General features: G+C 44.8%; 1 long non-coding RNA gene across 1 annotated transcript; it reads left to right on the plus strand.

Moving 5' to 3' along the window:
- Nucleotides 1–869: 869 nt before the first annotated feature.
- On the plus strand, nucleotides 870–8,504 carry LOC138249093 (uncharacterized). Its single transcript, XR_011194712.1, has 3 exons — nucleotides 870–1,143; nucleotides 7,997–8,181; nucleotides 8,413–8,504. It is a non-coding gene; the product is annotated as an uncharacterized lncRNA (long non-coding RNA).
- The last annotated feature ends 1,578 nt before the right edge of the window (nucleotides 8,505–10,082 follow it).

Below are 10,082 nucleotides of genomic sequence, written 5' to 3' on the forward strand. Positions count from 1 at the left end.
TTTATATACCAAAACCAGTGGTTTGTCATGTACAGAAAATGCGACAACACAGTTGCTACAGTAGTGAAAAGTGATGTGGCAGAGTGCTTATGTGTTTCAAGCGCCGAAACAGCAACAAAGAACAGAGGTGAAACGTGTAAATATGTCGGTCAAGAATTTTGTACATGATTAGAGAGGCGCTTCAGTAGTTGCCCCCAAGGCTGGCTTCAGAGGCGCTGTGCTCCGAAATAACTTGTGGTTTTAAAAGCACCAACTGTTTCCTTGCATCCAGCAGTCTTCAGGCCTCAATAAATATGTCAAGATAACCAGGTGGTTCATGTTTCTGCTGGAGGGAGGTGAGTTTTGTCTAGTGGAAGTTTTGACTCTTCTATTTTTCCATTTAAAGCACTGATGAGAGGTGCTATAAAATAAAACAAGTGCATGTGAGAGGCGCTGGGGAGAGATGTGAGGTACTGTTAGAAGGAGGTAGCAAGGGAATCTTTGGACAAAGAGGTCATTGGGGGGGAGGGGGAGTGGGAGGTGCCAAAAATGATCGTCACATCAGGTGCCTCTAACTCTAAAGCCGGCCCTGGTTACCTCGCGCCTTCCTTTGATTGAAGGAAAATAAGATAGTCCAAAGTTATAACACTGATATTCTTATGACCTCAGAACTGAGAGTCGTATGGGTTCTTCATCAGAATAAACATTGCCAAGGGTTATAGGGAGTGTGGGGATGCAGAGGATATATCCCCCCAAACCCCTAGATTTTGGAGTGGGAGGGCCACGGGGATGAGGGTTAGGGCGACGAGGAAATAGAAAAAGTTCTCACTCTTCTGATTCGCAGGGCCATTGGCGCGTGAAGGCGTTACGTGTAATGGCCCTGCACTTGACCTGTAACCCGCCTCCAGTCACCTGTGGCCAATCTGATGGTCACAGCATGAAGGTGAGGGCACAGAGGCCACTCACCCTCTGCCCTTCTGTTGTGCTCAACCCTCCAGGAACTCTCATCCCCTCGCGGCCACAGCTGCCTGCAGCCTGCACTTCTAAGGACAAAGGGAGAGAGGCCCTTTGTTTGCTGTCCGCATCCTGTCCCTCCTCCGCGCTACCTGCTGCCTTGAAGACAGAGCCCTGAAGACAGCAGGAAGATCTGAAGAAGTAAGCTAAGTAAGTTAGGGAAATTAAGTACAGTATTTGCCGAGGATCACCCGGTTGTGCGATAATCAGCAGTTCACAAATTCTTATCCCGGCGCGACTGTCCACCCTTGAGCTGCTCCCCTCTAGGGTCCTGTAATTCCGTCTTTCCGGACCCCCATATTTCTTTCCCAGTCAGAGTGCAACGTTTGTGGCGCTCTTCTGCCCAGGTGCTATTAAGGTCTCATACGACCCACAAAAACATCACAAAGTTGCTTCCTTAATAAAAATGCATACATTACATTAACTATTGCTTGCAAGTTCCAGCCAACAGCAAAGTACAAAACGGAGCTGTGTGAAACACAATTTTGGTTTTGTGCACCAGTTCAAAGTGATAAGAGTACAGCTGTGCCTCGCATTTGTTCGGAGCAACAGTGTGCACTTGTTATCTCCAGTCAAGCTACTGTACAACCGCACGGTCTTAAGGCAATAAAAACAACAACAGTGGAAATATGGGACTAAACTATTGGTTGGTTATATTATTATAGCAATATATGTCCTTCTACATCGCATAATTAATGGTAGAGTTTTGAGAAACTTCACAAAGTTCGTAGCAGAACTACGATTGCAAAGCGGTAGGGTGCGTATTTTAATGACATTGGAAGGAGTAACTCCTGAGCTGGGCCAGTGAGGATTAAAATCGCAGGGCTGCACGTTGCACTTACCTCTCTTCAGCAGTGATATAAACCCAGGGCTTCACCATGCCTTCACCCCAGTTCCATTCAACCCCTACCCAAGATTGTCGCCCAGGGGCTTAATTTGTACGCGTTCTGCTTTCTTCACGAGATCCCCCATGTAGCCTCCTCCTTCCTCTACTCCTTGTACCTGTACCCATCAAACTCGCCCTCCCCTGCCCCTCTCCATCTATCTTCTTCTGCAAGCTCTCATTCTTAAAAAAAAAAAAAAAACTATATATTTATTCAGTTTTAAGACTGTTTCAATCTGTATACAAATTCTGCAGCAAAACTAGTTGGGGCTGTAGTCCCGAGTACAGTCAGTACAAACCAAACTTGGATTATCCCAAAGGTACATAAATCAGTTAGCAAAACGTGTGGCATGTAAGGCAGTCACAGAAGCATTTGGACACCGGGTGACCTACATGGACCCACATCCAACAGGATATGCATTAGTGCAGGATGGCACGCAGACCGGACAGGCCCCATAATAATTGATCATTCATATCTTTGCGATAAAGGAGAAAAGATTCACTTTTTTTCAAACGCAAAAAGATTCAATTTATAGCAACACCTGGAGCCCGTTCCTACAATGTCCAGTAATTCCCCTCACCTCGTCCAGCCAGGCATCCCAGCACAACAGCAGCAAACCCGAACCAATTGTAACCCACCTTGGTCTTCATAGAGAATGAAGCGGGTGATGGGGCTCTGGGCAGAGTGCGAGACATTCATCCAACCATGGTCGCACCCCACTGTAGCTCACAGATCCGGGCATCTCCATCCACCTCAAGCATGAGCGCTCAGAGATCAGATAGCATTGCATTCCCAGATGGGAGCTAGTGGGTACTTGCTCAATCCCATATTATCCTCTCTCCTCAGTGCCACCCCTTCCGCCTGTACCCACACAGGAATGCAGAGCTCATTCATAATCACGCCTCTCTGACTCCACCTCACCCTTCTTTCTGCCTCACTCCCCCTCTTTCCACCTCACTCTCCTCTTCTCCTTCCCCTGTCTCCCCCTCGTCCCTCTGCCCCCACTGCTTCTCCCATCCTCCTCCTCCGCTTCTCAACCCCTCCCCTTTCTACCTCTCTCTCTACCCCCTCCTGCTCTCCCTCCCTTTTCCTCCCCTCCGTTCACTCTTTCAGCCCCTTCTCTCTGCCTTACCTCCTGTCCCCATCATACAAACTCCACCTCTGCAGTGGGTGAAGATGGCAATGCCTCATCCTGCGCCCTTATTTCTCCGCACTCTTAAACACCCGAAGACAGAATTACTTATTCTCTAATGTGCAGGTCAGTGATGGTGACCATTTTTACTAGCTACCCTGACAACTTTGGATTCAGCATACTTTTCAACAATAAATTCCTAATTTGTTAATGATTATTTGTTGTATGCAGGCACCTGTGCTTCTAGTCATCTCTCTGCCTTCCCAGTAGTTGCCTTATTATCGGGGCCACTGGAATTATGTGGCAGGAGAAGATAGCCAAATTATTAGGCAGGATTGAGTAAATTATGCAGCAAGAAAAGGCAAATTATGTGGAAAATGCGGCTATAATTATGCAAAAATCGCCACAGCCGTACAATCACACAATTCTAGTGGGATTGCTTGTTATCATTGCCATGTACTGCAGCCAACTGATATTCTGCATCTGTAGAATGCAGTACCATTTCCGTCTCTCTTGAGGCAGAGACAGAAGTAAACTGGTTCCTCAGAGATTCCTCCTTGTTAATACCTCAGTTCTACTCCATGCATGACTCTACTGTGTGCAAGATTCCAAGGCTGCCACTGTGCATGGGCAGCTGCCCAGGGCCCTGCGCCCAGATGGCCAACATGGGGCCCTGTGACTGTAATGCCCCCTGCCATGGGCCTCGCAGCTATGGTGTGGTGCACAGAGGTCAGGGGCCACACAATCGTATAGCTCTGTAAAGAATAGGGCCTCGCCGCAATGGGCATGACAGATCCAGGGAAGGAACTTCACAAAGGAGGAAATGGACTCCCCACCCCCTGAGCCTTGTAGCGCTACACCATAGGTATGTGTGATGTTCAGGGTAGGGAAAGGCCTCCTCTCGGGCTAAGCACTGATGGTGTGGCTCAGCGAGGCCTGGGTGGGGCCCTGGGTAGGGTGGCCATTTTGTGTTTCGCAGGTTCTGCTTGTAATTGGGGATCCAGTCCAGCACTGCCCAGCACAAAGGTACTGCAGGACACCCACAGTCCCGCACTTTTGTCCCTATCAAAGGACAAGCAACTCTCTTCTAGCCCGTGATGAGCTGTGAAAGAGATACTTGTCGGCTAGAAAGGAGGCGTTGCAGCACAGGAATGGTCCTACAAAAAGAAGCTTCAGGAAAATCTTCAGGTATTGGGATGCAAACAGCCTTGAATGACTGAATGAGACTCATGTTCAGGGCCTGTCTTGGCAGTATGGCTGTGGTGTCACTTCTTCCATTAAGGCTTCTTCAAAGCACTGTCAACTTGTCAACTAAGTGAACAAGGCACAGGGAAATATTTGCCAAGGATCAAACAGTTTGTTAAATTAGTCAAGCCAAGATGGCAGCACGCTGCTAGTTGGTGCAAAGGTTACACAGCAACTTCAACTGTGCAGCAAGAAAAGGCAAATTATGTGGCATAGTGTGGCACATTTTGTGATATTATTACTTATTTTAAATTTTTTACATTTGTTAACACTGTCTGGGCATACAGTGCCCCTCGTTTGTACAAGTTTAACACCCAATGTAGCAATAAGTAATAGCAAGATGACCAACCAACCTTTGGAAAACGGCCTCTCACTGAACAGCAACATATGTTGCTGTATTTTTAGTAACTTTTGAACCATTTGAGCTAGAAACAATGTTTTGGTGTTAAAATGTGTAGATTATGCAGCAGATGATGATGGTGTATGTGGCAGATGCAGCAAATCAGTAATGATACGAAAAACACCATGGCCCACAATCGCATAGTTCCAGTGACTCTAGCTATACATTTACCACTGTACTGCATTTAGGTGAACATACTAGGCAACTGGGCGCTTCTCCCCTTCCAGGTAATATTCTGCCTATTTTTTTAATATATGCTTGCTAGCAGTTTTTACTTGGAACAATAGTACTCCCAATCTTGCCAAAAAAGGAATATGTTGAGAAAAGTGAATGTCCAAGAGCTTGCAGTTTGGCCAAATCGAAGGCCAGGCTTAAAAAATAATTGTCTCCTATCTCCACATTTCCAACTAGACCACTTAGGTTGGTTTCAGTAATATTTTATTCCATGTGCACACCAGAAGCTAAACTTGTCACTCAAAATTTGCACTAGCAAGCAGTCAAGGCTTAATCCAGGAGGTGGTAAAGGGATTTGAGCTCAAATATAGTATGAACAGCAATCACCATCAATAAACTCAATCTGCAGCCAAGTTATTTTAAGATGGCCTGTGTCACCTGCCTCTACCCGTCCTTGAACACCAAAATCATCCTCACCTCCCTTAACCTATACCCACCTCCGACTCCTCAAGGCACCCTCACCACCCCTTACCTCTACTCACCCCTCTCCTTTCTCCTCTACCTACCCTTGAATCATCAAGTCATCCTTATCTCCCATTAACTATCCCAATCTCTAAACCTAAAATTAATTTTGTTTAAAAGAACATGAAAAGTACGTTAGTTAAAGAAAAAAACGTAACTTTGTGGTAAAGACTGTGGGGTAAAGGCTGTGAGGTTTCCCCTCAGGCAGACCATAGATGCCTAAGGGGCACCACCAGTTTTGTCCTTAAGTATATTTGGCAGGAACGTTCGCCTCTTTGACAGTATGCCCATCCCTTCACCCACACCCTATACCTTAAGTCTCGCCTGCGACAACACAGGCACTGTTGCTTTGTCGCCCTAAGTGGGAAGGGTATGCCCAGACGTGGGTCCCGTGCTTCCTATGCCACTGGATTCAAGCTAGCCTGGCTGATGAGGGGTGAAACCCCAAAACCGGTCCCAGGATGCTTGTTTCCAGTCCAGGGAAGACCTGGCCTAGCAGTTCGGGCTGGACTGTTCCCATGGGAAAAGGGTCAAGACTGATTTGCATATGGCTGGGTCCAAACTGGAATGGCATGGGCAGCAAAAAAACGATGGATTTAGGCCCAGATCACTGTACTGGGGGTGAATGTTTGACAATGTTCAGCATTCCGTCCATCACTTGTTGTTTTTGCACTGTTGCTTGCAAGATATTTTATTTACCTAGGGGGCGGAGAGCCCGCCCAGCAGTTGGCTTCATTGTTACTAATTTTCTTGCTTCTTTGGTCAGCAAGTGCCAGCTTTAGTCCTCTCTGTGTGTTTGTCACTACAAAAAAAATTCCTTAACTCCAAAGCTGGTCAATACAATTTTGTCTCTTATGTTGCCAGATCTCCCTCTTCACACTTCACAAAAGTTGCAGGTTTATATGTATGTGATATTTACTGAGCCGATGTACAATATTTGGCACCCAAGACACAAATCACCAGTCTAGGTGTAGGACACACAGTTCTAGAAAGAAGTGGTTAAAAACATGAGGCCACAAAGTACCGCAGCCAAAAATGATGTAATTTGGTTATATCTGTAATGCACTATTCCATAAAAAATGAAAAACAGTGTTTCACAATAGCAAGGGAGTCAGTAACCCCTCCACGTCTCAATGCTTTCTATTCTACCACATCAAGAACATCTTCAGTCAAGCTTCTCCAAGCAATCAAAACATGCATCTCTAAATTCTGTAAACCTGAGGCGCTTATTGTCCTCAAAGAGGCCAAGGCACCAATAATCCTCACGTCCCAATATTGTCTGTTATCACAGAAAGGGCATGTTTTCCTCTGAGCTTCTTAGCATAAATCCAAAACACATTGAAAATACATAGGCTTTGAGAAAGCGATGTTGGTATCAGAGCTGCCAAACCAGGTCACACCTTTTCTTGGTAACATTAACTGTTCCCCAAAGATTACTTCACTGTTAATACGCAATTCTCCAAATGTCACATGTAAATAAATTGTCATAATACTCTTGAGCAAGGCCCCTGTGCCTTTAATCGTTGTTTCAATTAAATGCTGAATAGTTTGGCTCCAATAGTCCTTGCACGGGGCACATTTGCTAGTTTAAAGCAGTTAAAAGGATTGGCAGTGCAGGGGCTCCCCTGGGCAGCACCATCGCAATGTTCACTGTCTGCTTTGTTGCAATGGCAGTGAACATTGCGACTGGTGCTGATGCACCCTACGCACTACAGCATTCCCGCCGCCTCTATTATGAGCTGGAGACAATGCTGTAGGTCATTTCCCGCTGACCCAGCGGGTGGAAAGTGAGGTTTTGCCCGCTGACCCAGCAGAAAACTCGTAATGGTCCTGGCGGGGAGGTAACCACAATGGTGGCAACCTCCCCGTTGGAATTTCAGCAGATGGGCTTTTCCATCTGCCGAAATCGTAATGAGGCTCTATGTTTCTGCTATACATCACTAATGCCTAATATCTGAACTTTGCCCACACACCTCATTCTACATATTTCACAATGCTGATCTTCTGTGAGCATTTCGTATGTCTCTCGCACAGCAGGATTTTTTTTTTTTTTACATTGCTGCCCATCTCTCTTCCACACAAACAGTGGTCATCTCATTTTTGCGGGCATCAGACACAAGGTTACTTCTTACTGCAAATTTATCTTATCCAGTTTCTTATATTGTTGCACACGATAATGCAGATTTATTGCACTCTACAATCATACCATCCATCTGCAAAACTCATCTCATGGATTAAACAAAAGTTTTGTATTATGTTTTATACTATGCAATGCATTAAATGTTTCTTCACCCTCCAACCACAGAAACACAGGCGATAAACTTCCAGTATTTAAAAAACTATTCTCGCTTTACATCTTGTGCCCTGTTAAACCAAGGGCTTCCAAAAGGGATCCGACCGACTTCAATAGTCAAACACACACACACAATCCTATACCATACATGTGTCACATGTTCACTGTATCTATATACACTCCCCCCATCCCCCACTCACTCTCTATCTGTGTGGAGTTTTAAGCCTGACAGCGGTTTGGCTCAGGTTACTGCCATTGAAGATTAGGGCTCAAGCCCCTCAGTTCCACTTCTAAAATGTATCACCATTTAATAACTGAGCTGGACCATCTTTGTGCCTCCCTTGTGTAACCAGCACCTCTTCCCGCTCCAAGTCCACAGACTGAGCTCCAGCTCACCTGAACTATTACCTGGTGGTAAGTCTGAGCAGAAGGAAACACCTCACCACCAGAATGCAGTATTCAGTCAGACCAGCAACCTGCAGTCTGAGTGGCTCACGATAATCGCAAAAAGGGCAGCTGCTACTACTACTGCTAATAAGTAAGTGTACCATAGAGTTGTGTCTAGTATAAAAAATGAATAATTTCTTGCCCAATCGGTTTGGATACTTTTTTGGTTAAATTATGATAAGGTAAAACCTTTTTTTTAGCATCACATCATTTATGAAATTTGTCTTTCTATACTGTGTACCGAGCAATTTTGTAGTACAGCACTTGTATTACTGTGACCAAAATAAAATGCCTTACAATGTCATATAATGTTCCCCAACAGATTCCTTTTTGCGACAAGTACAAAAATACTTCACTTTTGGAGACCTGCTTGACCACATTCCCTGTCATCTTCAGCTAAAGGACATTTTTCAGGTAGGTTCCTCTGCCACTGTAGAATATATATGCTGCAGTGTTATAAGTATTGCTGATACATTCTAGTCCAGTAATTTGCTGACTAGAATGCTCTTCTTGCTGTGGAAACGTAATGGTGTTATAAAGCAGCTGGATACACCTTCTAGGAAGCCTTTGCACACACTTGGATCACTTCCTCGCACTGTCACACAACACTGGGGCAGGATCCTTATGCTGGAGGGAGGTTTTGCCCCTAACACTCCCTGTGTTAATTGCATGTGTGGATGCACCCAACTTTCAAACTGCAGTTAATTATTCTGTATGTTCCCAAATTGCAACTGCTACAAACTTATTTCTTCCAAGAATGGACATCTGGAAATTCTTTGCAAAAAGCGGTGAAGTGAAGTGACCCTATTTTCAGACAACTCAGAAACGAATACAATTCATTGCGATGATATGCCGGACCTACAGTCTGGAATTCAATATGGAATTGGGACATCAGAATTAGAAGTATCAAGTGATTTACACCCCAGTACAAGGAACATTTTGTGGAGTTGTCACTGCCTCAGATGAATCAAGCAACAGTTCTTCTGCAACTGTAACCAATTTTCAGGATAACGAGGAAACACTTGGAAGTGCAGTGGCACCAAACCAACTGCCTGAGAGCACCATGCCCATTCAAATCATTGTATCACAATCACAAACTAAGAAAAAAACACATCCTGCATTTTCAAGGAAGGTGGTTCCAGCATTTCCCCTGGCTGTATCACAGCAACAGAGTGGCAGGAGTGCTATGCTTTCACTGTGCAAAAGCTGAGTCACTGAGATTTCCGAGAACATAGAGGAAGCATTTTGCAGCACTGGTTATACCAACTGGAAGCACCAAAGTAGCTATGCTCATTCATGTGCTCTGAGTCAACTAGCACAGTATAGAGAAGTCCAACCAATCTATCAACAGTTAACACAGCAAGTCCAACAAGAACAAAAAGAAGCCTGGCTTTGTCTTAGCAAAATCATTCATACCATTGCTCTTCTGGCAAAACAAGGCCTACACTTCGAGGTCTGGTGACAGCCATGGAAATTTCCGTCAATTTCTTAGTGCACAAGCAGAGGATGTACCTTCTTTGAAACAGTGGATTACAGCATATTAAACAGAATATCTCAGCACAGACATCGAAAATGAAGATCTTCAGTTACTGTCCTATGCAATTTTGCATCAAATTCAAAAGACAATCAATATGCAGTGACTGTTGATGGCACACAGGGCATATCTGGTCGGGAATACAAAAGCTTTTTTATTTGTTACACTGACTAAGATCTGTACCCTCGAGCATTTTTTTGGACTGTATCAGGCTGATTAATACCACTGGTACTGCAATTGCTACAATTGTGAAGGATGATTTATGCTGTCATGGTCTTTGTCAAAGCTGAGAGCACAAACATATGATGGTGCAGCAAATATGGCAGCGAAATACCATGGTGCACAAGCAGTAATATGCGAAGAACAACCACTTGCTCTTTATGTCCATTGTGGAGCACATTGTACGAATCTGATTATGCAGGCTGCAGCACATAAATGTTCCTTAATTGAAGATGCAC

Source organism: Pleurodeles waltl, chromosome 8, assembly GCF_031143425.1.
Source record: "Pleurodeles waltl isolate 20211129_DDA chromosome 8, aPleWal1.hap1.20221129, whole genome shotgun sequence".
Classification (NCBI taxonomy): Eukaryota; Metazoa; Chordata; class Amphibia; order Caudata; family Salamandridae; genus Pleurodeles; species Pleurodeles waltl.